Source organism: Lynx canadensis, chromosome B1 (genome assembly GCF_007474595.2).
Source record: "Lynx canadensis isolate LIC74 chromosome B1, mLynCan4.pri.v2, whole genome shotgun sequence".
In the NCBI taxonomy this organism is placed as follows: Eukaryota; Metazoa; Chordata; class Mammalia; order Carnivora; family Felidae; genus Lynx; species Lynx canadensis.
Genome location: NC_044306.2, coordinates 135728917 through 135753320, shown reverse-complemented (window position 1 = coordinate 135753320; position 24404 = coordinate 135728917). Strand labels below are relative to the sequence as shown.

Sequence of the window (24404 nt, the reverse complement as noted above, 5' to 3'; positions counted from 1 at the left end):
ATGGATGTGCATGTGTGATAGGAGTATGCATGGTATGAGTGTGTGTGTATGTGTATGTGTGTGTGCACATGCATGTACATGGATGCCTGTACTCATGGGTGAGTAGAGAAAGGAGATGATGTGGTGAGCAGAGATGTGAATGATGGGAAAAATGCAGGCTGTTTTAGAGAAATTGAGTCAGCAACACAAGGAAACTCTAGAATAGTAAGTGAGAGATTTAGAAATGGCCACTAAAAGTATAATGAGATTTTTCTGGGAGCTGACTGGGCATGGGACATCTGCATATCTTGGAAGGGAGAGTTTAGTTCTTTAATAGAATCCAGTAGACTCCTGAGTCTAGGTCTAAACAGTATTGAAGAAAACCATTTTAATTGGAAAATGAGGTTTGAATTTATGGCCCAGGCAAAAAGAACTTTACTTTGATAAGTAATATGATTCAAACTGTTATATAAGATAGGTGCATACAAAGCAGTGAAGAATCAGTTAGACATATTAAAAATGTTAACAATACTTATCTCTGAATGGTGATATCATAGCAATTTTTAATTTCTTCTTTCTATGTTTCTTTGTGGCTACTAGTTTCATGGGTTAATATATATTAATTTTGTAATTAAGCAAGAAACCAGCAAATATTATTTTGAAAATAAATTTAATCAATTTAATACGTGGTTGTTTTTTTTTTTCTGTTGTTGTTTTGGGTATGATCTAATCTGGCAGTCTAAGGGATGATGGAGTGTGACACAGGCTACCACCAAAATATGCCAATTAAATAGTGATGGTTGGTACTATGCTCCACTCAGGATCTAAAGAGGCATATAGCATGCTTCACTTTTAACGGACTTGACTTACAGAAGGCCTATGATGGAATTATAAAGGCAGGAAGGACTCTAATGCCACAGTAGCTCTTCTCTTTCGTAATATCCTTCATTATCTTGCTCATGGGGATTTAGTTGGATTCCTTTGGTCCCACCATTTTTAATAGTAATGATACATCCCCTTTCCCTAAATTGTGTGATCCATAGTTTTGGGGACAGTAGGCATGAAACTCCCTCAGTCTCTTCCAACCTTATTTAGCTAAGACAAAACTGGACTTTATCAAAAAGGAACTTCTACAAGGAAATGAAAACACAAAACCAGACATTTTGAAATAGATGCGTTTTAAAGCACAGCCTTCTATCTTAATACTGAAATCAGATCTTGGCATATTTCAGTACCCACACAAATTCTGCATTGTTGGTGAGAGCCTGAAGGAAATGTTAGGATTTTGGCAGTTGTTGACTATTCAGTTTTGTTACTATGTTTTTTGCCCTCTTAGGAATGTATTTTTCCCCAAAAGAAAACATAATTAAAGAGTCCCAGTATCTGATATTAATGGCCAAGTGGGTAACATGACAATACATTACTCTATGCTAAGGTCTTCAAAGAATCTGGCAAGGAATCTGGTGAAAAACTGAAAATTTTAAAGTAGTAAAGTGTACTAAAACATGTTTTTAATCTATATGTGTTTTATTTTATAACTGGAAATTTGTACCTCTTGATTCACTTCACCTATTTCACCTACCCCCACCCCATCCTTATATGTTTAAAAAAATTTTTTTTAACATTTATTTATTTTTGAGACAGAAAGAGACAGAGCATAAACGGGGGAGGGTCAGAGAGAGAGGGAGACACAGAATCTGAAACAGGCTCCAGGCTTTGAGCTGTCAGCACAGAGCCCGGTGCGGGGCTTGAACTCACGGACCGTGGGATCATGACCTGAGCTGAAGTCGGACGCTTAACCGACTGAGCCACCCAGGTGCCCCCCATCCTTATATGTTTAATAGTACCTTTTGACTCAGGTATTTGAAACATTAGACAACGTGATTGTGCAAACTCTTGTTGAGGTTCCTCTAAGTCAATTCCAATCAAAGTGGCCTGACAGAAACAGTATCCAGGGGACTCTGTCTATGGACGCTCCTTTGTCCTTGACTCTGGCAATACTGATACTCCAACTTGTTCAAGTGTAGTGAGACCATTATCTTCGCTCTCTCCTCCTTCTCCTCTTTCTCCTCTTCCTATTGCACTTTTAGGTCCCTGAAATCCCCTTGGTCCTGGAGGTATTTCACTTCTCCCTTGTAAATCTGAGGTCCCTCAAACCCTGCCTGCCTTTTATACTGACTTTCATATACCCTTCTTCTGAGGAATCCTTCTTCTGACTTAGGAATCTTTAGGAAAGTTATCCTTCGCCCTTGAAACATTTGTGGGTTTTGTGGAGTTTATCACAAGCATGCTTTTAACTTGGAATTGAGTTGACTGCTAAAATTCAGCTTTAAGTGATGCCCTGGGCAAGTTCTCCCTTGATGCTCTGGGAATTGAATGACAGACACCATCTTCCCTGGAGTCTGGATGAGTCACATCAGCAGGCTCTTTTGGTTAGAGTCTTTTACATCTCTAAAAGTTTATTTCTCCTTTAAAGTCCTACAGTTTGTATAAGTGATGTCTACCAGTCCCAATTAACCACAAGTAAGAGAGAAATAACGGTCTGAGTCCACAGAACAAGGAAGCATTTTCTAATCTGGATTATACTCTCTAGTAACAAAGACCTTTGCTAAATCCCTAAGGTTTTCTAGAAAAGGAATACAGTGCCCTTGTCTTTCTGTAGAGAAGTGAGAGGGAAAGAGTGGGGCTTTGGTAGATATAACTCCCCTGTGCTTAATCCTCAGGTGAAAATCTTCCCATCCTTCAGTTGTATTGTCTAGCTTAAGATAATCACATACATCACACATGTCAATGAAGTGATGGTAAATGGAAAGCATGGAGACCGAAGTCAGAAGATGAGAAGGGCAATGTTTGAGTATAAGGCTGTGTCCCGAGGCATGTCTTAACCTTTTGGATTAGGGACTAACCCAGTAACTACCCTGAGCTCAATTTTGTATTGTCTTGAGTCTAAATTGCTCGGGGTAATAATTGTTAGGTCCTGAAATAGGTTACTGACATGATAGTTTCCTTGTCTTCTTTAAATGTCACGATCTTGAATCATACTTATTGACACTTGTCTTCCTGAGGCTTTTGAGTCCATCAAGTGTGTGCAGATTTCATTTGGTTAATTTAATTGTTTTTCAGCTTTCATCTAAAACTGCCCATCGGCATTTACCTTCCAGGATGTAGCTGGAACTCATAAAGCCATATGGGTTGATAAAGGTCATTTATTCCTACCAATTAGAAAATAAGCTACCTTGCTTCTGATTAGGAATTCCAAGCACATTTTAAAAAAGGAAATGCCAAAAGAGAACCCCTCCTCCCCCCTGCAGAACTTAATTTGACTCATTAAAGGGCTGAGAATTCTCTAGCCAGAAAATCAATTTTTTAGCGGGGCATCAGGTTGGGATGGGGCAGATCACCAGGAAGAAAAACTCCAAGGAAGAGATAAAAGAGAGAGAAAAACAAACAAACAAACAAACAAACCCAAGAGTCTACATAGGCTTTTATTTTTGGTGTTTCTAAATTTGCATATATGTTCTTCTATATCACTGCAGATTTCTGATGAGAACACTTTTATTTTATGTCTTAAAGAAATCTGATGATGATTTGTAAGCAATCTAAAGCAGAGATCTTTATAAAGCTTTTTGAAATAATAATACTGGCATTCCAGATAACCTATATTGTAAGATCTAGATTTGAAATAAGCATTTTTTGGTGGTGGTGGGAAGAGAAGGGGTTCCATCAGCCAAAATTTTACTACCCTGTCCCTTCTCTCATACTGTGCAATTCTTAGAGCTCTTAAACCATGGCAAGGAGGTGATTATGCTTTCCATTTCTCCAAGGATCTGAGAGCATCCATCTAAATAAGCATTTCTAGGAATGCAGGTTTAAAGACTCAGGTAATTCTGATTGGAGAAATAAGATTTTACAGAGAGAGCTGAGGGAAGCAGGTGAAACCTACTATGTGTGGAGTTTGGCCAAAAAAATGCAGGGCTCCTGGAAGGCAGGAGACAAGTATTTTTCATTCTTCTCCGCACCCAGAGTCCCAGATCTGGTGACCGATACATATCTATGATACGTAAGAAATGAAACGAGTAAATGCCAGCTACGGGGGGACAGAGGCAGGGTGGGCTATCTCTGGTGGGGGCGGGGGGGGGGGGGGGGAACCGGGCGTCGGGCTGTGTTACTCAGCCTACGAGATAACCTAGCGGTGAGACGCAAGGGCCAGGGCACCGTTCTTCCCTGACTCCCCAGTAGTGCGGCTCGAATCTTCTAAAGCTGCCAGTTGCCAAATGAAATCTGAAACCCTGGGCTGCGTCTGAGGGTTGGCCCTGCTCAGTTGTTCCAGCCTCTTGTACTGTATATTTACACATTCACACACAATCACTCTTTCTAACTTCTGGGACTCTTTGCGCAACTGCTAGGATTTCTCAAGTGCATGTGGCAACTCAGCCCAGCTCCGGGGGAAACCGGCGGGACTCCGGAGGGTCTCCAAGGCCCGGGGAGCTGTCAGGACTGCTTCGGGGACAGGAGAGGATCGAGACGTGGGCAGTGGTGGGGGGAAACACCCACAACTTTCCACCCCAGCTGCAGCTCTTTCGGCCGCTGCGTATTTCCTCTGAAACCACAGCTGCTGAGCAACCAAGTGCATGGGGCACAGCACGTCCCCTTGTTGTGGGAAGTAAAGTAGCTTTCCCTCCTCTCTTTTTTCTTTTCCCTTTCCTTCGGCTCGTCCTGGGAGCCTTTCCCTCCAGAGCAGCCGCAGTCCCGTGTCCGTCGAGTGCTCCGAGCGGGGTAGGTGACGCTGCGCGGGGGTGTGCGCCGGGGCCACCGCGGGAGGCTGAGATAGCCGAGGCGGCGCTCGGGGGCTGCCGGCACAGCTGCCTGCGACAGGGAGGGGGCTGCTGGGGGCGAGGAGGGATCGCCGGAATCCCATGCTGGTGCAGTGTGTGTGTGTGTGTGTGTGTGTGTGTGTGTGTGCGCGCGCGCGCGCGCGGCGCAGTCGCGCTTGTGTGTGTGTTGAGAAATAATGTTCTTATTTTTAAAAGGAAGAAAAGGCGTAAATGGTAGTATGTATTTCTGTCGTAAAAATAGATGGAATTAATAAAAACTGTGCAGTTCAGCTCCCTTGCTATCCATCCTTCCTTCTCCCACCGCGCCTCCCGTTTGTTTCCCCTAGTGTCTTATGAGAGTTTCCTAGATAACAGGCATACAGAGGTAGGTTTTAATAATGAACACTTTTATTGCAAACATAAAATGATAGGGAATCTTTGGTGAATTTTAAGCCACCCAAAATAATCTAGATTTTTAAAAAAACTTTCTGAAGATGTATCCATCCTCTCTGAAATATAAATATATAATTTATTCTCATTAAAAAATACTTCAGGCTGTATTTCTTTTTAAGTTGACCAATTAGAAGGGGAGATAATATTACTCTTGGAATAATATTTCTTAGCGATACTAAGTTTCAATACTAACTAGTAATAGGGAATCCAGACTCCCTTGTAGTTAAAATATGAATTAAATGTTTCTTTAATTCATTCGAATTAAAAGATAATCTCCAAACTATTTCTCTTTCTATCATAGCTTTTGTTATTCTTTTTTTTTTTTTAACCTTAGCAAGACATCATCATTTGATCTCTTTCTAAAAAAAGGAAATACATCATGCTGGGTATTTTAAATAAAAAAGTTGTAAGGCGTTTGCATATCCATAAGTAAAACAATATGTGTTGCTGTGTCTACTAAGGAAGACAAATTAATTGAAATCCAGGGATATTTACAGTACAGTTAAGAGCTTTACTCAATTACTGAGAAGATGGACAGACAGATTAAATACAATCTGTCCCCTGATTTTAATTAGAACTGAAAACCAACCCTTAAGGGCAAGAATGGATGTTGGTATTAAGTTGGGCATCATAAAACGCAGGGAATTAATATATTCGAAAAAGCCAGAAAACAAGTATAAAGCCACATCAGACTTGTTAAGATCTCGCTCTCCCTTTTAAATTTCTTAATACTTCCTCTTCTCTGGGGACATTTCAACTTCTAAGAGAGCCTAATAATACAATTCCCCTTTTTGTCTTTCTTGAGTGCCTGACCTTCAGGTAGCAAGTCAAGAAATCTGTTCTTTAGATCCATTACTGACTTGTCAGAGAAGTCACCTTAGACATCTTGGAAGACCGAGATATTGACAAAACTTTAAAGTAAATAACATTCTCCTTCCACTCAGAGGAGATATGTTCTTGGTGGAAGACCTTTCAGTGATTGGAATAAGGGATAAACTATGAGTTGTTCAGATCTGGAATTTAGTTTGAGGTATGTGTAAGGAATATACAATAGTCTGATAAAAGGAAGGAGATTCTGTAATTTTTTTCTACATCTGAAAGGCTGTTGAAACTCAGTCTGTCCTTGGCTTTCAACTGTATTATTTTGTTTTATTACTTAATCATAGGGATTTGGAATTGAGAGGTGGATGGTCTCTCAGTAGTGTTCTTTTGGGCTGTATATACTGGTGAATTTGAACCATTTTGAAAATAAAACTTGATAATAAGTGAGGAAGAACTAAGTTCTCAAGAAAAAAAAAATCACTACAGAACAAATAGCACTGTACCCTTCCAGACAAGAATGGTACATTTAAGTGTAAAAGTGAAGAAGTGTTCTGAGCTTAAATCTCCAGTGAAATCTTTTCAGGTTTTGCTTGGTATAGTAATGGCCAAAGCTCTGGGAGTTTTTACTGGTCATGGCTTCATTTACTGTGTGATCTTGGACTCTCTAGGATGGAGTTTAGGGGTTAAGGGAAAGGGCAGGAAGGGTAAAGAATGTGCAACAGGTGGTAATAAGTGGTTTGAGTCTGATTACTTTCCTGTCTTGGCCAAAGCCTATTTAGTGTTTACCAACAGTGCCCTTAGTAGTTTTGTTGTGACCTACTGGCCCATTTAAGTGCATTTTCTTTCTGGCTCTTTTAGTGTCCAGGTTGGTTTCATAGGGCTAAAAGCAGGCAGAGCTGCTGCAAAATCCAGACCATGGATTTTGTTTCTGTTTTTAGTGTTTGCAGTGCTGTAGGACCATCTTACTTACCCGTAGTTATTTTCCTGTGGCGTTTTCAGGCAGGTGGTAAAGGGTTCTTTTCCTATGAGTTGAGTTTACATAATGCTGATCGCTTCTTTCTGCCACGTGTCAAGTTTTGGTAACGGTGAGTGTTTTGGAAAAATAAGAGGGAGAAGGTGGCTAGAGCCTCACCTTGGAGTCCAGTGGAAGGGACAGCCCCTCAATTAGTCACACATGGGCATGGAGGAGGTTAACAATAACAAGAACCTGGGGCATCCTTTCTACAATGGTCATATTTTACTGAGAAAAAAAGCATAAGAGATTTAAAATCCAAAGATGCTTGTTTATTCTTTAATCCATGGCTGAAGGATTAAGATTTCTCCCAGATGGAAAAAGGTATTTAAAAATAAAATTGTAAATAGTCAACTTAGCCATGAAGTTAATGCTCTTCATGTGAAGAGTTGGAGCCTCAGATTGAGTCTGGAAATGGTGACCCATCTGTCTTCATTACTCAGACTCAAACTTTATAAGATTATGATGGTTTCAGCGGCTAAGTAAAAGCACATTTGGACGTGGGGAAATTGTTCTGGTGAGATTCAAGGAATGTTCAGTTTTCAGAGGTTATTGTGTACATATGTGCTTTAAAGCAGCATCTACACTGAACTGTGGCAATGCTACAATTAACCTTTATAAAGGGCAAATCTAATTGTGTCAATCCCTTATTCTAAAACCTTTGATGGATCCCAGGATCCCAACAACCTACAGCATTAACTTTAAACTCTTCAATATAGTGACTAAAAGCTTTTCAAAACCCTTCCTTTTTAGCTTCTCCTTCCTGCACAATGGCTCCTCATTGTTCACACTTTTGATTTTTTTTGCTAATGGATCTCCTTTCTCCAGGAATTCCCTTTGCCTGGAAAGTCCCACTTGATTCTTGGTGGTCCATTTCAACTGGAACTTCCTTTGGGAGAATTTATGCAATTCTATGTAGAAATAATTCATCATTTCATCTTGTCTGCTTCCGTGGTGTTTTGAACATGCTTTCAATAGTTTTTAAAATAATTTTTTATTTTTGAAACATTACTACCAACCAACTACAGTGTGTTCCTTTATAGGTATATTGGTGGTGGGGGACCCACTTGTATCCTAGTGTCCAGCCCAATGACTGAAACATATAGTAGACACATGTTAATGTTTCCTTAATAAATGGGCAAGCAAAGTTATGAATGAATAAAGTACTAGTGGACTCCGATTTATGCAGATAATTTTTTCCCCAAAGGTCCCATTTGAAAAATATCTATTTGGACTCAGAGTTTACTTTCCAAAAGTAACAAGGCAACAAACATAATTCACTTTCTAGACCTGCCCACACATGCCTATTTAATTCTATAATAGATGAAATTTGTGCTTTTGAAATTATAAAGCAAAAGCAAAACAAAATGAAAAACTACTCGGAATCATCTTTTTCTTTTGAAAATCACAAAGTACTCTTGAGTTTAAAGGTAATAGAAACACTTATAATAGATACACATTTTTCACAGTTGTTTTTTATATTGTACTATGAAATCTGTAATCGATCAAATCCCAGTGGGAGGTCCTGGATTTGGCTGTGAGGAGTAATAATAGAGTTAAATTTGGAGATTCTGTTGCCTGTAGATGGGCAATAATTTTAATTAATCAAACAAAATAGAAATACTAATTTTGGCTATTTAATAATTATCTTGAGTGCTAGTGCCTGAAGGAAGTTGGATTTAATTAAAGGAGAATGTGGAGGTGGCTGGAGAGGAGGAAATTCAGAGGGGCATCTTTTTTCATGTTACTGATTTTTTATTAAATTTCTTTTCATCTCATTTGCACACTTTGGCAAATCCAGTGTTTCCTTTTGAAAAAAATTCCTATTCTACAGTTATTTCTGCTGCCTGACATGTAGAAGGGGGTTGTTCTCCATTTCAGCCGAACTACAAATAGCCTTATTTCATTTTTCAGAGCAGTGATACCTCTGTCACTTGCATACCTCTTCTGTTTAGCACAGGGATCATTTTTCAATCAAGAATGCATAATGCGTGTGTTTTAGGCACCAGCCAGGGACCTTAAGGTCAAGTTGTTCCTTATATAGTATATCTGAGAAGACTGAAAGAGCAAACATTGGTATTTCAGAGTAATAGTCTACTTTATTTCTACTCTAAATCTTCCACGCTCTCTATTTTTATCAAAGCGTATGACCAGAAGTTTACCTGTCCCACTCACATTACAACACCTTTTGGTTAGGTTGTCTTCATCACACAGTCCTTTAATGTAGCGCTCTATTTCTTTTTACTGAGAGTCAGCATAAAAGAGGCTGCATGGAAAATATTTTGGCACTTTTTGTTATGTATTCCCATAGTCTTTAGATAAGGATCGCCATAAATTAGTTTTTGCTTTTACTGCTTTAAAAAGTGTTGCTCTTCTGATTAGCTAGTGTTGTTTCTTTTGTTAGAAGAAAAGAGAGTAAGAAATCACCATGTTTCTCATGTTGGCTTGTCACCCAAGAAGCTCACCTAATGTAACAAGAAAATCAGAACAAATTTTGATGCTCAGTTGTACCCTGGTCAATCTTCTTATGACACAGTTTGCATCCTTCTGGCCCTATTTTTATGCACCTATCATACCCATACCCTTTAACTAAGTTAACTCAAATCCATTATGGAAATAGATTGGATTACCTTCCGTGTGTGTGTGTGTGTGTGTGTGTGTGTGTGCATATTACTCTTTTTAGACTTGTAGTTAAATATTTATAAATCTCTATTTTGTAACTTCAGTGCAGTAATTGGGAGCCAATAATTTTTCCAGATTCTTATGTGTGTGTGTGTATGTGTGTGTCTGTGTGTGTGTGTGTCTGCGTGGTTCCTAAAAACATTCTAGGTACTGTTTTTATACTCCTGATGAATAAAATAGACTTGCCCCAAATCTTACATTTCTTGAAAAACTTAGGTGTCATATGAATAATTTTGAAAATAGATATTTAAGACCAAACATGTGAGTTCTTTTCAATACACGTATCACAAATGTATGGAAGAGTGCCCTTAGGGATATTTCTGAGAAACAGAAGTGAAAACTTTCTTTTTGTTACAAATGAAATCTATCAGTAAATCGAGGCTTATACCCTATACCTAGGGTGGTTTTCTGCCTATCATATTGAGTTTTCAGAAACAAAGTAATTTTTCAAATTTCTTAAGGTGTAAAAATAGCTCTAATTTTGTCCTGAATTTTTTTCTCTCTTTGAGTCTCACAGACTCACATAATGATAATCACTCTAATGAATTAAGTACCTACCAAGTACCAAACATTCCATGAGATGTTTTTACATATATGACTTGTAATTCTAGAAATAGTTAGAAGTAATTAGTAATTCCAGCAGTAATATCTGTTCTATCTAATTCAGGTATTAGTGGTCCCATTGCATGAGAAAGTTTACACTTGGAGAGATAAACAAGCTCACCTAAAGTAACACAGAAGCAGTAGAGTCAAGAACCAAAACTATGTCTACCTAAATCCAGATAGCCTGCTCTATTTACAATGGTACCTTCCTCTTGGTCCTTTTCTCTTCAATTATTAATTTTAAAATCATAAAAGTCTGTGTGTTTTATGAGTTTGGCATATAGTAAGGACCCTGGTCTCAACCTGATATCCATGAACTGGCCTTGGAAGTCTCTTATGGCTCTTTCAGGTGACAATATTCAGCCTAATCAGAGATTATTTTCTGGTAAGAAGTAAATAGAAAAGGTATGATCCATGGGACTTAAGTGATCTATCCCCATTATTTAATTCTCATATATGGGACATATGCCCCAGGGAACTCTGTGAGCAAATACCTGGAGTGGAAGAATGAGAATGTGCAAGTGGTCCTTGGTCTGAGGATTGGAAACCCAATTTAGGAAAGCTGAAATATAGCAGGAACGGATAATGTTGTTGGAGGTAGCTACTGAGAAGGGGAGAAAAGTTGAGTTGGTGGTGGTAGTACTCACTGGTCACAAGTAAGTGAAATGAGCAATAGGGGGAGTCATTTGCAAGCCAATCTTTCCCAAGGAAGGACATTTACTACAGGAATGGTTGGAATTCATCTCAGTCTTGTTTGTAAAGATGCCTACAAAAGAGAATTCTCCATCCTTCTTGAGGAGTCATCTTTGATTGTTTCATTGTGTTTTCCAAACAATGGCTTAAAAATTTCTCATATGAAGGAATTTGTAGCAAGTAAAGATGAGTCAGAGAAGTCAAAAGAACATGATGTTATCTTGTTGCACTTAATTTCATAAATCTAGAATTTAGCTATGTGAATGCCACCTTCATAGTTTCATTTTGGTTCTAGAATCCCATTTATAGTTTAATTGTTATACAAAATAGTCAATGCAATGTTCATGATTTTATATAAAGGCATTATGGGGTACACAAAAAGCCTCAGCCTTCTCACAGTTATGATTTGCTGATTAAATACTTCATTTTTTTGGTAACAACTTACAATTTCATCATGGAATAACTTTTCTGTATCTTTTTTTTTTTTAATTTTTTTTTTCAACGTTTATTTATTTTTGGGACAGAGAGAGACAGAGCATGAACAGGGGAGGGGCAGAGAGAGAGGGAGACACAGAATCGGAAACAGGCTCCAGGCTCTGAGCCATCAGCCCAGAGCCCGACGCGGGGCTCGAACTCACGGACCGCGAGATCGTGACCTGGCTGAAGTCGGACGCTTAACCGACTGCGCCACCCAGGCGCCCCATAACTTTTCTGTATCTTTGGAGTTACATTCAAGTTGGCAGGTTCCATGGTGGAGCGTTGGTTTTTGGTGCTTAGAGTTAGGTGGAAGCCACACGGAATTGTCTGGGACAGGAGTTCTGAGAGCTTCTGCACAACAGATGGAGCTGGCAGAGAAGATGGATGGGAGAAGGGCAGGAGCAAGGTCATAGGATAACTTGGTATTCTCAAAAGCTGAGTAATTAGGAGGAAAGGCAACTCCAGAGACAGCACTGGGAACTAGAAGCCAGGAGAAGGGAGGCCGTGTATGGTGTGGCAACAGAGAATTCTGTCTCTGTCTAATAAAATATAACAATTACCAAAGCCTTACTATGTGCTTGGTTATGCCAAGCACTTGTGATGGGTCATCATCTTCTTTAATCCTCATGGCTCCCACATGAGGAGGCCCTATTATTATCCCTCTTTTATAGATGCAAAAACTGAAACTTGGAGAGGCTTAGTAACATCACAATCACTACAACTAAGTAGTAGATCTGGGATTTAGATCTAAAATATCTCACTCCAAGGGAGCAATCTTTACCAGTATGCTCTGGAATTAGGCTTGTGTTCCATCATGGCTCTGATACGCACAAATCTTGTGACCTTGGGCAAGTTACATTAATACCCTTGAACCACAAATTTCCCTTCTATGAATATGGGCATTTAATAATACCTACTTCATAACGTTATTATGGGTTTTTAATTTATGAAGTGAGCAGTGATTGTAAAGAGACTGGAAGGGTACCTGGCACCTGGTAAGTATCGCTGCATGTCAACAGTTACTATTATTAAATTAAATGATGAACATGAGAGTCCTGAGCAGGATTTTTCAAGCTGTGTTCATAAAATCAAGTTAATGGTTCATGACCAATGTTTCTTTTTAAATGAAAAGGAATAGAAGAGAATGGAATAGAATGGGGAAAAGTCAGGATTCATTGTATATAGTAAAAGTAAGAATTGATTCATATGTCTTAATTCTGTTTTGTGTGTATGTGCATTTTGCATACTGGGTAAAAAGGAAAAAAAATATATTTCTGATTATTAACTGTCAAAAAAAAGTGTTTTAAAAAAATCTTTTCAAGTAGCATTTTTCAAAGTGTGGTCCAGGAACCAGTAGCATCAGTTTCACTTGGGAATTTGTTAGAAATGCAAATTGCTGGGCCCCACCCTTGCACATTCATTTGATTTTAACAAGCCCTCCAGGTGATTAAGGGCAATTATGTACTCAAACATGGCATTTGGAATTCATGAAAAAATTAGATAAGGCTATATATATATATATACACACACACACACACACACACACACACACATATATATACATACATATATATACACACACACACATATATATACATATATATGCACATATATATACACATATATATGTATATATATATAAATTATTTAAGAGTATTTAAGAGTACATGTTGTGTTATATTGACTAAAGATTTAAATTCTTTACAGAATGCCATCTTGTGTGATTTTTGTTTTTTGTAGCTGTTTCCCCAGTTTTTTCTACACTGCCTGCTCACAGTGCAGGTGCTCAAGTCCCATAGACATCAATTAGTTTATATGTAGAAGGACATTGAATATTTAGATCCTGTACTTTCTTCTAGCACTACAAGATAAAAAGTTAAAATTCCTGTGAGTAGCCCTGAGCCTGAATATCTAAGTTGTGTTTAATTTGAAACATTTTACTGATAATAGACCAGATGCCTCAACAGCTGCAGAATTAGGAATTAAATTAAGAACTCATAAAAAACTGCACTCAATATTTTAGTAATGGAGATATTTATTTTGAAAAGCACATGCAGGCAAAAAGACATTGACAATCTAGTTAATGTAAAACTAATAGTGATGATAAAAAATCTTTTTGGCAAAAACAGAAATGATATCGATTTTTTCACCGAAATATTTTTTCCCCTCAAAGGGAACAGTGAAGGTGTTTAAGATATTTATTTATTATTGTATTCCATTACTGTAAAGAGACAGCAGCTACAATTGCACTGATGAATATTTGTTGATTATTGTGTTTAATGTAATTTATTGTTGTATTTGGTTTGGGGTTGGAGGGTCTATTTACTTTAAGACTTAAAAATATACTCTTTGAACACAGCATCCAAATTGACTAGAAAAGTCTTGAAGACTTTCTTTGACAAATTTTTTAAATAGTCCTTTGGATTTTTAAAAATGTATTAAAATTTTTCCCTTGGATTTTCAGAAAGCAGTTTTTTAATGAATACATGTGTATTAACATTTCTAAGTTTTTAGTAGTATATGAAAATATTTTTCAAGACAAAAAGTGTAAGGAAAAACAAAAGTGTACCTTCTGGCTCACCACAAGTGGAATTTCACATTAACAGTAGCTTAAGAGGCATTTCCAAAGATCCTTCTCTGCTTTGCATTCTGTGGTTGGAGAAGAATGGAATGGGAAGAAGGCAGGGAGGTTGTGGGCTGTCTCCTCTTTCTGGTATTAATTAGCGTCTGTGAACTCAGGCAAATCATATAGTTTCCTTCTCTATACAATAGGGGGTTTGGATTACATACTTTATAAGATTGTTCCAACCTTGAAAAAATCTGGGTTTCTAAATGGTCATGTGTTCCTTTTGAACAATTTTGGTAAGACTATGGTTATGTATATATATTAGCAAGGCTCAAAAAAAAAAAAAGAAGGCTTATAAATAACATGACAAAGTTAACTTGACCTTTCCTTGACACATTTCATGTATCAGTGGGCTAGTTTTCATCAGCTTTGGGTTTGGGAGCACAGGTGATGCCACTCACTGGGCATGAGGGTGAAAATACATGAGGGTGTTCTTGGTTATCACAATGACTGGGTGAACTGGCATTTAGTGCCCAGGGATCAAGAGTGCCACACATCTTGTAATAGGTTTTGACAATTCCTCACTACAAGGAAGCTTCCCTCCCTGAATTGCAAGAACACCCCCATTGGGAACTAGCTAATGAAGTTTAAAGATTTAGTTTTAATTCCATATTTTTATAAAGTCATCTGGGAAATTAGAAATGAAGTGGTCATATATTTTCTGTTGTATTAGTAACACAAATGCATCTATTCTTAGATGACAACTGGTGTTTTTATGATGCATGGGAGAGAATAGCCTCCAGCTCCATGCACTATATATTGACGATGCAGTAAGAAAAGCAGTAAAAATCTCAGCTCCGTTAGTACAGTGTGCAAATATAACTTGAAAACATACTACGAATAGTTCCTTTGAGTATGAAGTTACTAGTTGCCTGATGATAGCCATATTTTCAAGGAAATGGCTTACAGAAGTTTCCATTCAATATAAGTAGACATTTCTTGTGTCCAAATAAATGTTCTGATAAGACATTAAATGCGTAGATTTGATTCTCTATAATGGGAAATACCACTTGCCTAATAGCTCTATGCATGATGATGAGTGAAGTGAGTACTTCTTGTTCCCCCTCTGGCCTCTTCTGCATGTAGGTTGGCCTTCGCATATTCCAGGTCAGGTTAACGATAGAATTCATTTAGCAAGAGTGACTCATCCAAGGCCACCCTAAGAACCTTAGTCACTTTGCTTTGCAATCACTTAAATCACAGGATTAGTTTATTAAATTAAAATTATTTTTCTCTTCTATCTTCTTGAGCTTGTCAAGTCCTTGGTTTGTTAATGTGATCATTTAATTTTAAATTTACTTAATTTTAAAACTATTGCTTATATTCAGATCTTAGATACTGTGAGTGTAGAAGGTATTGGATAGGTAAAACTGTTGTCTAGCAAACCAAAGCCAACTTGTTATTCTCCAGGAATGAAAGGGAACCCCTGTTTTTCCTTCCTTTGGTGAATCTGGGCCTTAATACTGCTGTGGGAGAAGGGGGAAAGGGAAATTAATTTGAAATGTATAACTTTTCTTTTCATATAAATTTGGTAAAAATGTAGATTTCAGGACAAAGAATTACAGAATTAAAAGAAAAGTCTTTTTGCTAATCTTTCATATTCAATATCTATGCTAGGCCTCCATAATTAACAAAAGTTATACACTACATTCCTCTTAGAATGAATTTTTTGGACATCAGAACAAAAGTCCACTTAGAAATTAGCAATAACCATCTTACCCCAATCTTTCAATACGGAAAATAGGGTCAAAGTGATGTTAGTGATTTGTGGTCTACCCAGAGTACAGAGTCAGGACAAGGCAGACCAGGCTCTTGAGTTTGGTGACTGGTTTTCCTACCCCACTGCCCTATTCCTCAGAGGCCTCCTTGACCCTGAGTTCCCTAAGACAAATAATTGCAAATGCTAGCCTAAGATGGCCAATGGGTATGATGAATTACCTTCTCTGCTCCACAACTGGAGAGGCACTAGTTAAGTACCATCTGGCAAAATTGAGAAAATAGTCACTCATGATTTTTGGTGCTCAATTATTTAGGTGAGGAATTATGGCTGAGAAAAGAACAAGTGAATCTGTAACTAAAATATTAAAAAGCATTTTTACTGAGACTAGATTAACCCTAAAGACAGCTGAAAAATACACCATATTAAAATCAAGGTATAATATTTCCTGGTTTTAGTTACATTTTAAAGCTAATTCCTTGCAATAATATTAATTATGTTGAACCCATATGATATGAACGTTCTCAACACACTGGATTTTCATTAATTCAGTCTTCAAGCCACACTACAATTGTACATTCATCTATTATGCTGTTCATATTTCTGAAAACAATGAAACAAGTAAGCCTGATGGTATTAAATAAAGGATTTCATGCAAAAAACAAAAACAAAATTTAACAACAACAACAAAACTGGTTTATCTCTTTGGGCAATGCCTTACTGAGTCAAGTAAATCATTGAAGGTGAGTGAGAAAATGGAAGAGGGGGGAAAAGAGGCTTCAGCTCATGGCAACTACTGTATAAAGCTGAGAAACAGGGAGCGTCCTTTCTGTGCTGTGCTTTTATTATCTCTCTGTTTGTGATCCCATCGTCTACTGTTTAATTTGTGGAACATTCCAGGGAGTATCCTTAGCTTCCCTGACATGAGTCTGGGCCTGGGGCTTGAAGGCTCTGAGGGATTCCTTTCTGAAATAAGGTTGGACAAATAGAGCAAGTTGTCTATTCAGCACATGGCTCAGCTGGTTGTGGCAGACTTCTCATTGGGAGCAGGTGAGATCTTTGTGCCACTGAGCCATGGGAGGCCAGAGCGTGCTGCCCCATGCAGTGTTGCAGGCATTTCTGAAGAGTGTAGGATGTGATCTCAGAAAAATGGGCTTACTTCTGTATCTCAAAAGAGAGAACACTAAATGCTTAGACTTCCTTCACACGTTTGCATGTGGCTCAGTGGTGTTCCATCTGGGAGTTTGCTTCTAATGTATGTATTTTCAAGCAAGAATGGCACAGTGGTGGCTTATGAGGGTTAGTTCTTATTAATTTAGCTGATGACACTCTGACCAAATGCGTGGAAATAATAATAGTGGCATACTTTTGCTTCTGTTTTCTGTTTGTTTGATGTAATAAAGGTTTTGTTAATGTCTTAGAAAGAGCCCTTACAGAAAATAAAATTATATTGCACTATTTTGTGGAAATGCCAAGCAATTAGTGTATGGTATCATTAATGAGTTGTATTATTAATGTGAAATGCTAAAATAATTCAGAAAGCATAAATGATATGTAAAGCCCGTCTTACCACGAGCGTGGAGAGGGTGGGCATGGAGGGGAGGCATAAAGAGAGAATAAGTAAACACATGTGTGATGTTAAGGCGGAATGTACTGAAATTGCCGGTAATATTTCCTAGTAGTCAGCGATATGCTGAGTTACAGCTGGTGCTGCTACTGTTTGTCAAGGTCATCAGGGAACAGATCCTATGACTGCTTAAGGGATGGGAGATTGATTCCTGATACCAATTTTGACTCACAAATTGTAACCAGAATAATTAGGACTGTGTTTACAGACTTGGGAACAGGCAGCAAAAGCCTCTGGTAACTTATTTCAGATGGATCAAGTTAAATTTTTATCTTAAATCTGAGCTTTGATTTGAAACAAAGGTATTAGCTAGTTTTTTTGAGATGGTAGTTCCTTTACCTTGCAACTTCCTGTTATTTTATTTTTAAGTTTCCAGAGAATTCTCTTTAGAATACATTCATATAGAAATCAGTCTACCTGCCTGCTTTCTGAGAGACTGAATTTGATGCTGTAGTTTATTTTAATCAGAGGCAGGGAAATACTATTATTTTTTGACTATTAAGAATTGTAGTAAGCAATTTAGACATATAATATTTGTTTGGCAGCTTTTGGAAAGCTATTAAACTGGCAGCCCCAACTCCTATTAGAACGATGTATGTACCTCTGTGGTCTGAGTGTAGTGCTCTGTTTATGGGAAACGAGTGGCCACTAACTAGGAGTTGACCCACTTATTTGAAAACATTTTTTTTTCCAAAATAGAACTTATATGACATGATACCTTAAAATTCTTCATTATTGTATGGTGAATTTTTTAATTCATTTGTATTAATAAATTTTTCCCATAGAGACCATCTGATACAAGTTTGAGTCTCAGATGTTTTAATCTTTATCAAATTTAATCTGTATTTAATCTTTATTTTTAGTCCAACACAAGTTCTTCTTTCTGTAGCCTACAATTTGCCTTTTATTAATAGGTGTGTTTATGTTAACACTTTTCTGATATTCAAGCATAATTGACTTTTATTTTTTTCATTTGTGAATGGTATTTATAAGAGTTAGTGCAAGACTTGGTATTCTGAGTTGATCAATTATCCTATTATCTTGCTTTATTCTCTTCAAAGTTTTGACTAAATTGCGCATGATATTAAATGCCTTTCACTTTATCACACAAAAATAATGCTTTCTTAGCCTAATTTTAAGTTGATAATGTTTTCATAATTAATGACTTTTTAGATTATAATTGTTTATTTTTTAGTTCATTAGTGGCTAGTATGGTATATTTCTTCCATTTAAAGCAAGCCTTTAGGAAAATAACAGTTCTGTTCTCTCTTCTTTTTTTGTGTGTGTTTGACTATAAATATCAGAGTCATAAATTATGACTACAAAAATAAGTAATGGAAACATATCTCTTTTGCTATTAATTGCCACTTACTCTTCTGTGACTTTTTTTTTCTTGTTTGATATTAATAAGTCAGTCAGGCTCTATTTCAGTTCAAGTGCTATCTAGAAATCACCAGGACTCCTGGAGCCTGTTCACACCCACATGGCTGTCTGGAAACCAGACTGAAGAGAACAGTGATACTGGGCAGGGGTCCTAAGAGGGATTCTGAGTGGATTAGCTACTTATTGGGGTATTGGAACCAGTGGTTTTCATCTATACTTTGACCATGAATGTACACTTGCTTCTTGGTTCAAGGAAGACGTTTGCCAGAGTACATTGTCAACCAGTAGACCAAGGATTTTGTCATGTGATGACAGCCTTCAATACCTCTGGGAGTCCCTAATGCCATTTCAGAAGAATGAACCTGAAGTTCCCTTAGAAGTTTCAGCCACTAGAAGTTTCTAGTGAATTTGAAACTATATTGAGCAGGTGACAGACCCACATCAACAGCCCTTTCCTCTTGTAAGCTCAATGCCTTGCTTCAGTCCTTTCTCTGACCACCTTTTTCTTTCTTTTGTCTGCCACATTTTCTTATGCTTTATTTCACCCTGGAACCTTACCATATCAGTTTCCTGTTTTCTTCCCATATTCCTTCTCATTATTATTGTTCAGGGTATTTATCTGGTCCTCTTTCTTCTTCAGTTACACATTTCTAGGATGTACTGCATTGATCATTGTTTTTGTTTCCTTTGGGTTGAATCCATGCACTAGATATTACACTTTGTCCCAAACTTCTTAATGAACTGTTGTATACCTATTATTATTAACTCCTTTCTATTCCCACCCCCATTAAGCTTTTGTAGAAATGTAAAACCAGATAAGCAGTTGATTTCCAAATATTACACTGGTTTGTTCAAAACACTCTAGATGTGAGAGTAAGTTCTAACATTCACTAGGATTGTCAAGTCACCTGAATTATTTTGTAAAATGGAGATAATGATAAAATGAGATAATATAACTGAAAGCATTTCATGGTACAAAAGTTAGTTATTGTTACTGAGAATTATTATTCAAGAGAGTTACCATTTAATATCATGGGACATTTTAAAATTTGTATTTTACTTTTTAACTTTTTATGTTGAAGTAATTTCGTGCATAACAATTTGCAAAAGATAGTACAAAGAATTCTCGTTTGACCCTTTCTAAATGTTAGGATCTTAAATTTATCAAAACCAGGAAATTAACTTTGGTATAACACTATTAACTAATCTATAGATGGTATTTAAATTTCATCAGTTGTACCACCAATGTCCTTTCTCTGGACCTGGATATAAACAGGAATCACATATATGCTCAGTTGTCATGCATTTTAGTCTCCTCCAGTTCTTCAATTTTTCTTTGTCTTACATGAATTGACAAAGAATAGTGACCAGTTGTTTTGGAAAATGTCTCTTGATTTGAGTTTTCTGATGGTTAAATTCAGGTTACGCATTTTTGGCAAAAGTACCATAGAATGATGCTATACCTTTCTCAGCTCCTCATATCAGGAAACAAATGATGTCAAGATGTCTAATTACTAATGATGTTAACTTCAATTCCTAAGTTAAGTCTGACAAGTTTCTCCACTGTTAAGTTGCTAGTATCCTTTTTGTAATTCGTAAGCATGTTGTGGGGGAATACTTTGAGACTAAATAAATGACCAGTTTTTTCATCATACTTTCAATCACACATTTTATCAATCATTGATGATTGATATCAATATTGATATCAATTGATATCGATCATTGATGATTCCGGCTTGAAACAGTTGTCATTGATGGAGCACCTGGGTGGCTCAGGCAGTTGAGCATCCAACTTTGGTTCAGGTCATGATCTTACATTTCAAGAGTTTGAGCCCTACGTTGGACTCTGTGCTGACAGCTCTGAACCTGGAGTCTGCTTCAGATTCTGTGTCTCCCTCTCTCTCTGCCCTTCCCTTGCTCACACTCTGTGTCTCTCTCAAAAATAAATAAACATAAAAAAAAGAAACAGTTGTCATTGAGATGTTTGCCCAATGATTTTTTTTTATTTCCTCACTCCTACATTAAATTCTTCTGTAAGGAAGAGCTTTCCTTTCTCCTTCACTTATTTACTTATTCAATTATTTATTTATATCAGTATGGACACATGGATTTTTGTTTTATTCTATGAGTTATAATCCATTATAACTGGTATTTATTTTGTTGTCCACATTTGGCCATTTGACCAATTTTCAAGTTGGATTTTGTGTCTTTTCTTCATATTACCATCTTCACACTTCTTATTTTCTTCAGGTGCTCTTATACTCTCAGATGCTCCAGGTGAATCTTATACTTTTTCTGATCCAGCCCTTGAATCAGACATTCAAGGAGCCCAGATTTCTTTTATTGAAGAATGGTATTTAGAAACCAAGATCTAGGTGTTAGATATGCTCAATCACAAATCCTTCAATTACACATAAAGCACTTTCAGAATTACTAGCCCATATCTCTGTGAAAAACAAATTTCCTAACTAAAGTACACTACTTGTGTACAACTGTTTTTCTTTTGCCTTGGAAGATAGACTTGAAACACTGTGGTCTACAAGGAAAACTATGGAGATGTCCTCTTTATCTGAATATTTGAGTAAGTAAGCAAGTAATCTACTAGCCAAGGTGTTTTCTTTACTAGACTAATTTTGATACCTTCTTTGTTACCAACGTGAAAAAGAAGCATCATATTTCTAATAGGTTTTCTGGCTATTATAGAATTTGGGGAAGAATGCTGCCCACAATTAGGAAAATGTAAAATCCCGTGGAAACTGCATGTCATTATATTTGAAAATTTTAACTTTTTGAGTTTTTGCTAGAATTTGGTCAGGAACTAGTGTAAATGGCTGCTATTTATAGCATCATTTCAGCCTCTTAAATTAACCCTCAGTTATTGTTATAGTTCTTTTGCAATTTCCCCAGCTCCACATTCCCTGATTCTTTTTCTTTAAGTCTACCCTGAAAATTGAATCAGCCTCAGGTTGTGCAGGTGAAGATGATATACAATTTTATAACCCTACTCCCTATTTCTAACATTACTGAAAATACTGTATCGTTCCTGGCCAATTCTGCATAAGAGACATTCAAAAGACAAGGAGGACTTTTTTCTGTTGCACATACCTTTTGTCATTATAGGTATGTACCACAGCTTGCATCTGATAGAAAAACAAAAACAATAAAAACAAAACCCCAAACAAACAAACAAACAAGGAAAAAAACCCAGAAGTCCAGGGCATTTTTTTTTTTGTCATTGTGTTTAGCCAATGTTAAATGGCTGAGACAGCACTGAATTCCGGTTAATCCCTAATATTCAGGCTTCCTCCCTGCCTTTTCCCACCCTTGTTTACATCCAGTTAACTTTAGATGCAATTAACAATACATTAATGTTCTTTACCTTAAACTTTTATCATATGCACTTTGAATTCTCTCCCCTCTTTGGGAAACTGAATATTACAGTAGCTCAGAGTATGTAGACTCTGGATTGCTCACTCAGGTTCTGATCCTGCTCTACCAGCTCTGTGGTTCTTGGTCGAGCTACTTAATCTCAGTTGGTGGTAGTTTCTTTTTCTGGAAAATGAAAACCAAAATAGAACTCCTTTATGTGGTTGTTGTAAAGTTTAAATGAGCTAATAGATAGTGGTGCTTAGAAACATCCCTGGCACATAGTAAGCATTCACTAAATGTTATTGCTGTTGTGGTGGTTATTACCTGTGTACCATGGCTCCCTTGTGGTCTCTGCATCATACTGCATTTTCTAGACCACTAGATATGTGGGCACTTAAGATGTATATGCATGGTAAGGAATAGGAAGTTATTCCTCCATTGGAAGGAGTCAGTCCCTCAGGGGAGGATGAATTTGAAAGGAGATGGCAATTAAAAAGTAAACAATACATGGGGTGCCTGGGTGGCTCAGTTGGTTAAGCATCCAACTTTAACTCAGGTCATGATCTTGTGGTTCCTGAGTTTGAGCCCTGCGTTACTCTCTGTGCTGACAGCTCAGAGCCTGGGGCCTGCCTCAGATTCTGTGTCTCCCTTTCTCTCTGCCCCTCCTCTGCTCATGCTCATGCTCTGTCTCTCTCTCTCCCAAAAATAAATAAACATTAAAAAAAGTAATACAAAATACCATGTGATTTCACTCATTTGTGGAATTTAAGAAACAAATGATCAAAGGACAGGGAGGGAGAGAGAGAGGGAGGGAGGGAGGGAGTGAGGGAGGGAGGGAGGGAGAGAGAGAGAGAGAGAGAGAGAGAGAGAGAGAGAGAGAGAGAGAGAAACCAAGAAACAGACTCATAACTATAGAGCGAAAACTGATGGTTACCAGAGGGGAAGTGGGCAGAATAGGTGATGGAGATCAGGGAGTGCACTTGTTGTGATGAGTACTGGGTGTTGTATAGAATTGCTGAATCACTGTATTGTACATCTGAAACTAATATAACACCTTATTAAGTCTACTGGAATGAAAATAGAAAATTTAAAAAGTAAACAATACATTACTATGTACTTTTTACTCTCCTAATATCTTCTCTATTGATTTAAGTCTCTCCCATAAGAAATAAAATAATAGAAAACAGCCCTTTTTTTGAATTTTTTTTCTCATAATAAGATAAAATTTCATGGGAAACTCCAAGATAAGGAGAAACCTAAGCCAAAAATAGACTCTCCAACCTGACAAGCCATTTTGTCTTTCTGAAAGATGAGATCTGTAAACTGCAGGGTATCACAGTCTCTTTCTCTGCTTTGTTTCTGGGTTTCAGTGAAGAAGGAAGGGAGCTGGAAGGGATGGGGTTGGTAGGAAATGCTAAAAAGAGGAGGAGTGTCCCAAATCAAGTAGTAGTTGAGTCCAGAAAAAAATTGTTATTAATTTAGAATTATCAGATATGAGGACAGAGTGACTTCTATTAGAATGTCTATTTTTAATAGTGTGTCTGGATTTAGCACCCTATAATATGATGGGTGTTGCCAGCACTTCTGATGTTCTGATAGAGGTGTGATAGTGACTCAGTGCTCGGGTTTCTCTCCTTAGCTGTAATTTATGAATGTCAGCATGATTTATCTGGGATGGAGAAAGACAGTTTTAATGTTTTGATAGTACTGCTTATCTCATATATGTTTGCATCTCATTTTGATTTGGTATCTTCAAAACCCCGGGGACTGTATGAAGTAGTTACACTACTGTTACTCTTGTGAGATTTTGATCTTTTATTTTAAGTAGCATAGTGAACTCTTTCTGTCAGTGAATGCATTTTCCACTATTAGTCACACTTGGTGGTTACAAGGTTCTGTTTTCTTTTATACAAATGCCAACATTTTTGTAGCTTATTGACTGATGGAGGGCACATGTTGAAAGCTACTGAGAACCATGAAAAGGAAGAGACTACAGGTGTTTATTTACTGAGGGTTAATAAGAGACTCATTGATATGGTATTCTCATCCTTTGTCTGCAGGGATCTAGGAGAGTTTTTGGTTGCATGTGGCTTTGTGGCTTAGCAGTTGTAACACAGGAACAGCTTGTGAGTATCACCATGTGACAG

General features: G+C 37.4%; 1 protein-coding gene across 1 annotated transcript in view; it reads left to right on the top strand.

Moving 5' to 3' along the window:
• Window positions 1-4391: 4391 nt before the first annotated feature.
• Window positions 4392-24404, top strand: part of ARHGAP24 (Rho GTPase activating protein 24) — a 511574-nt gene continuing 491561 nt past the window's right edge. Inside the window, exon 1 of the mRNA XM_030313510.1 lies at window positions 4392-4755. The gene's annotated coding sequence lies outside the window, so the exon portion shown is untranslated. The remainder of the gene's footprint in view (window positions 4756-24404) is intronic.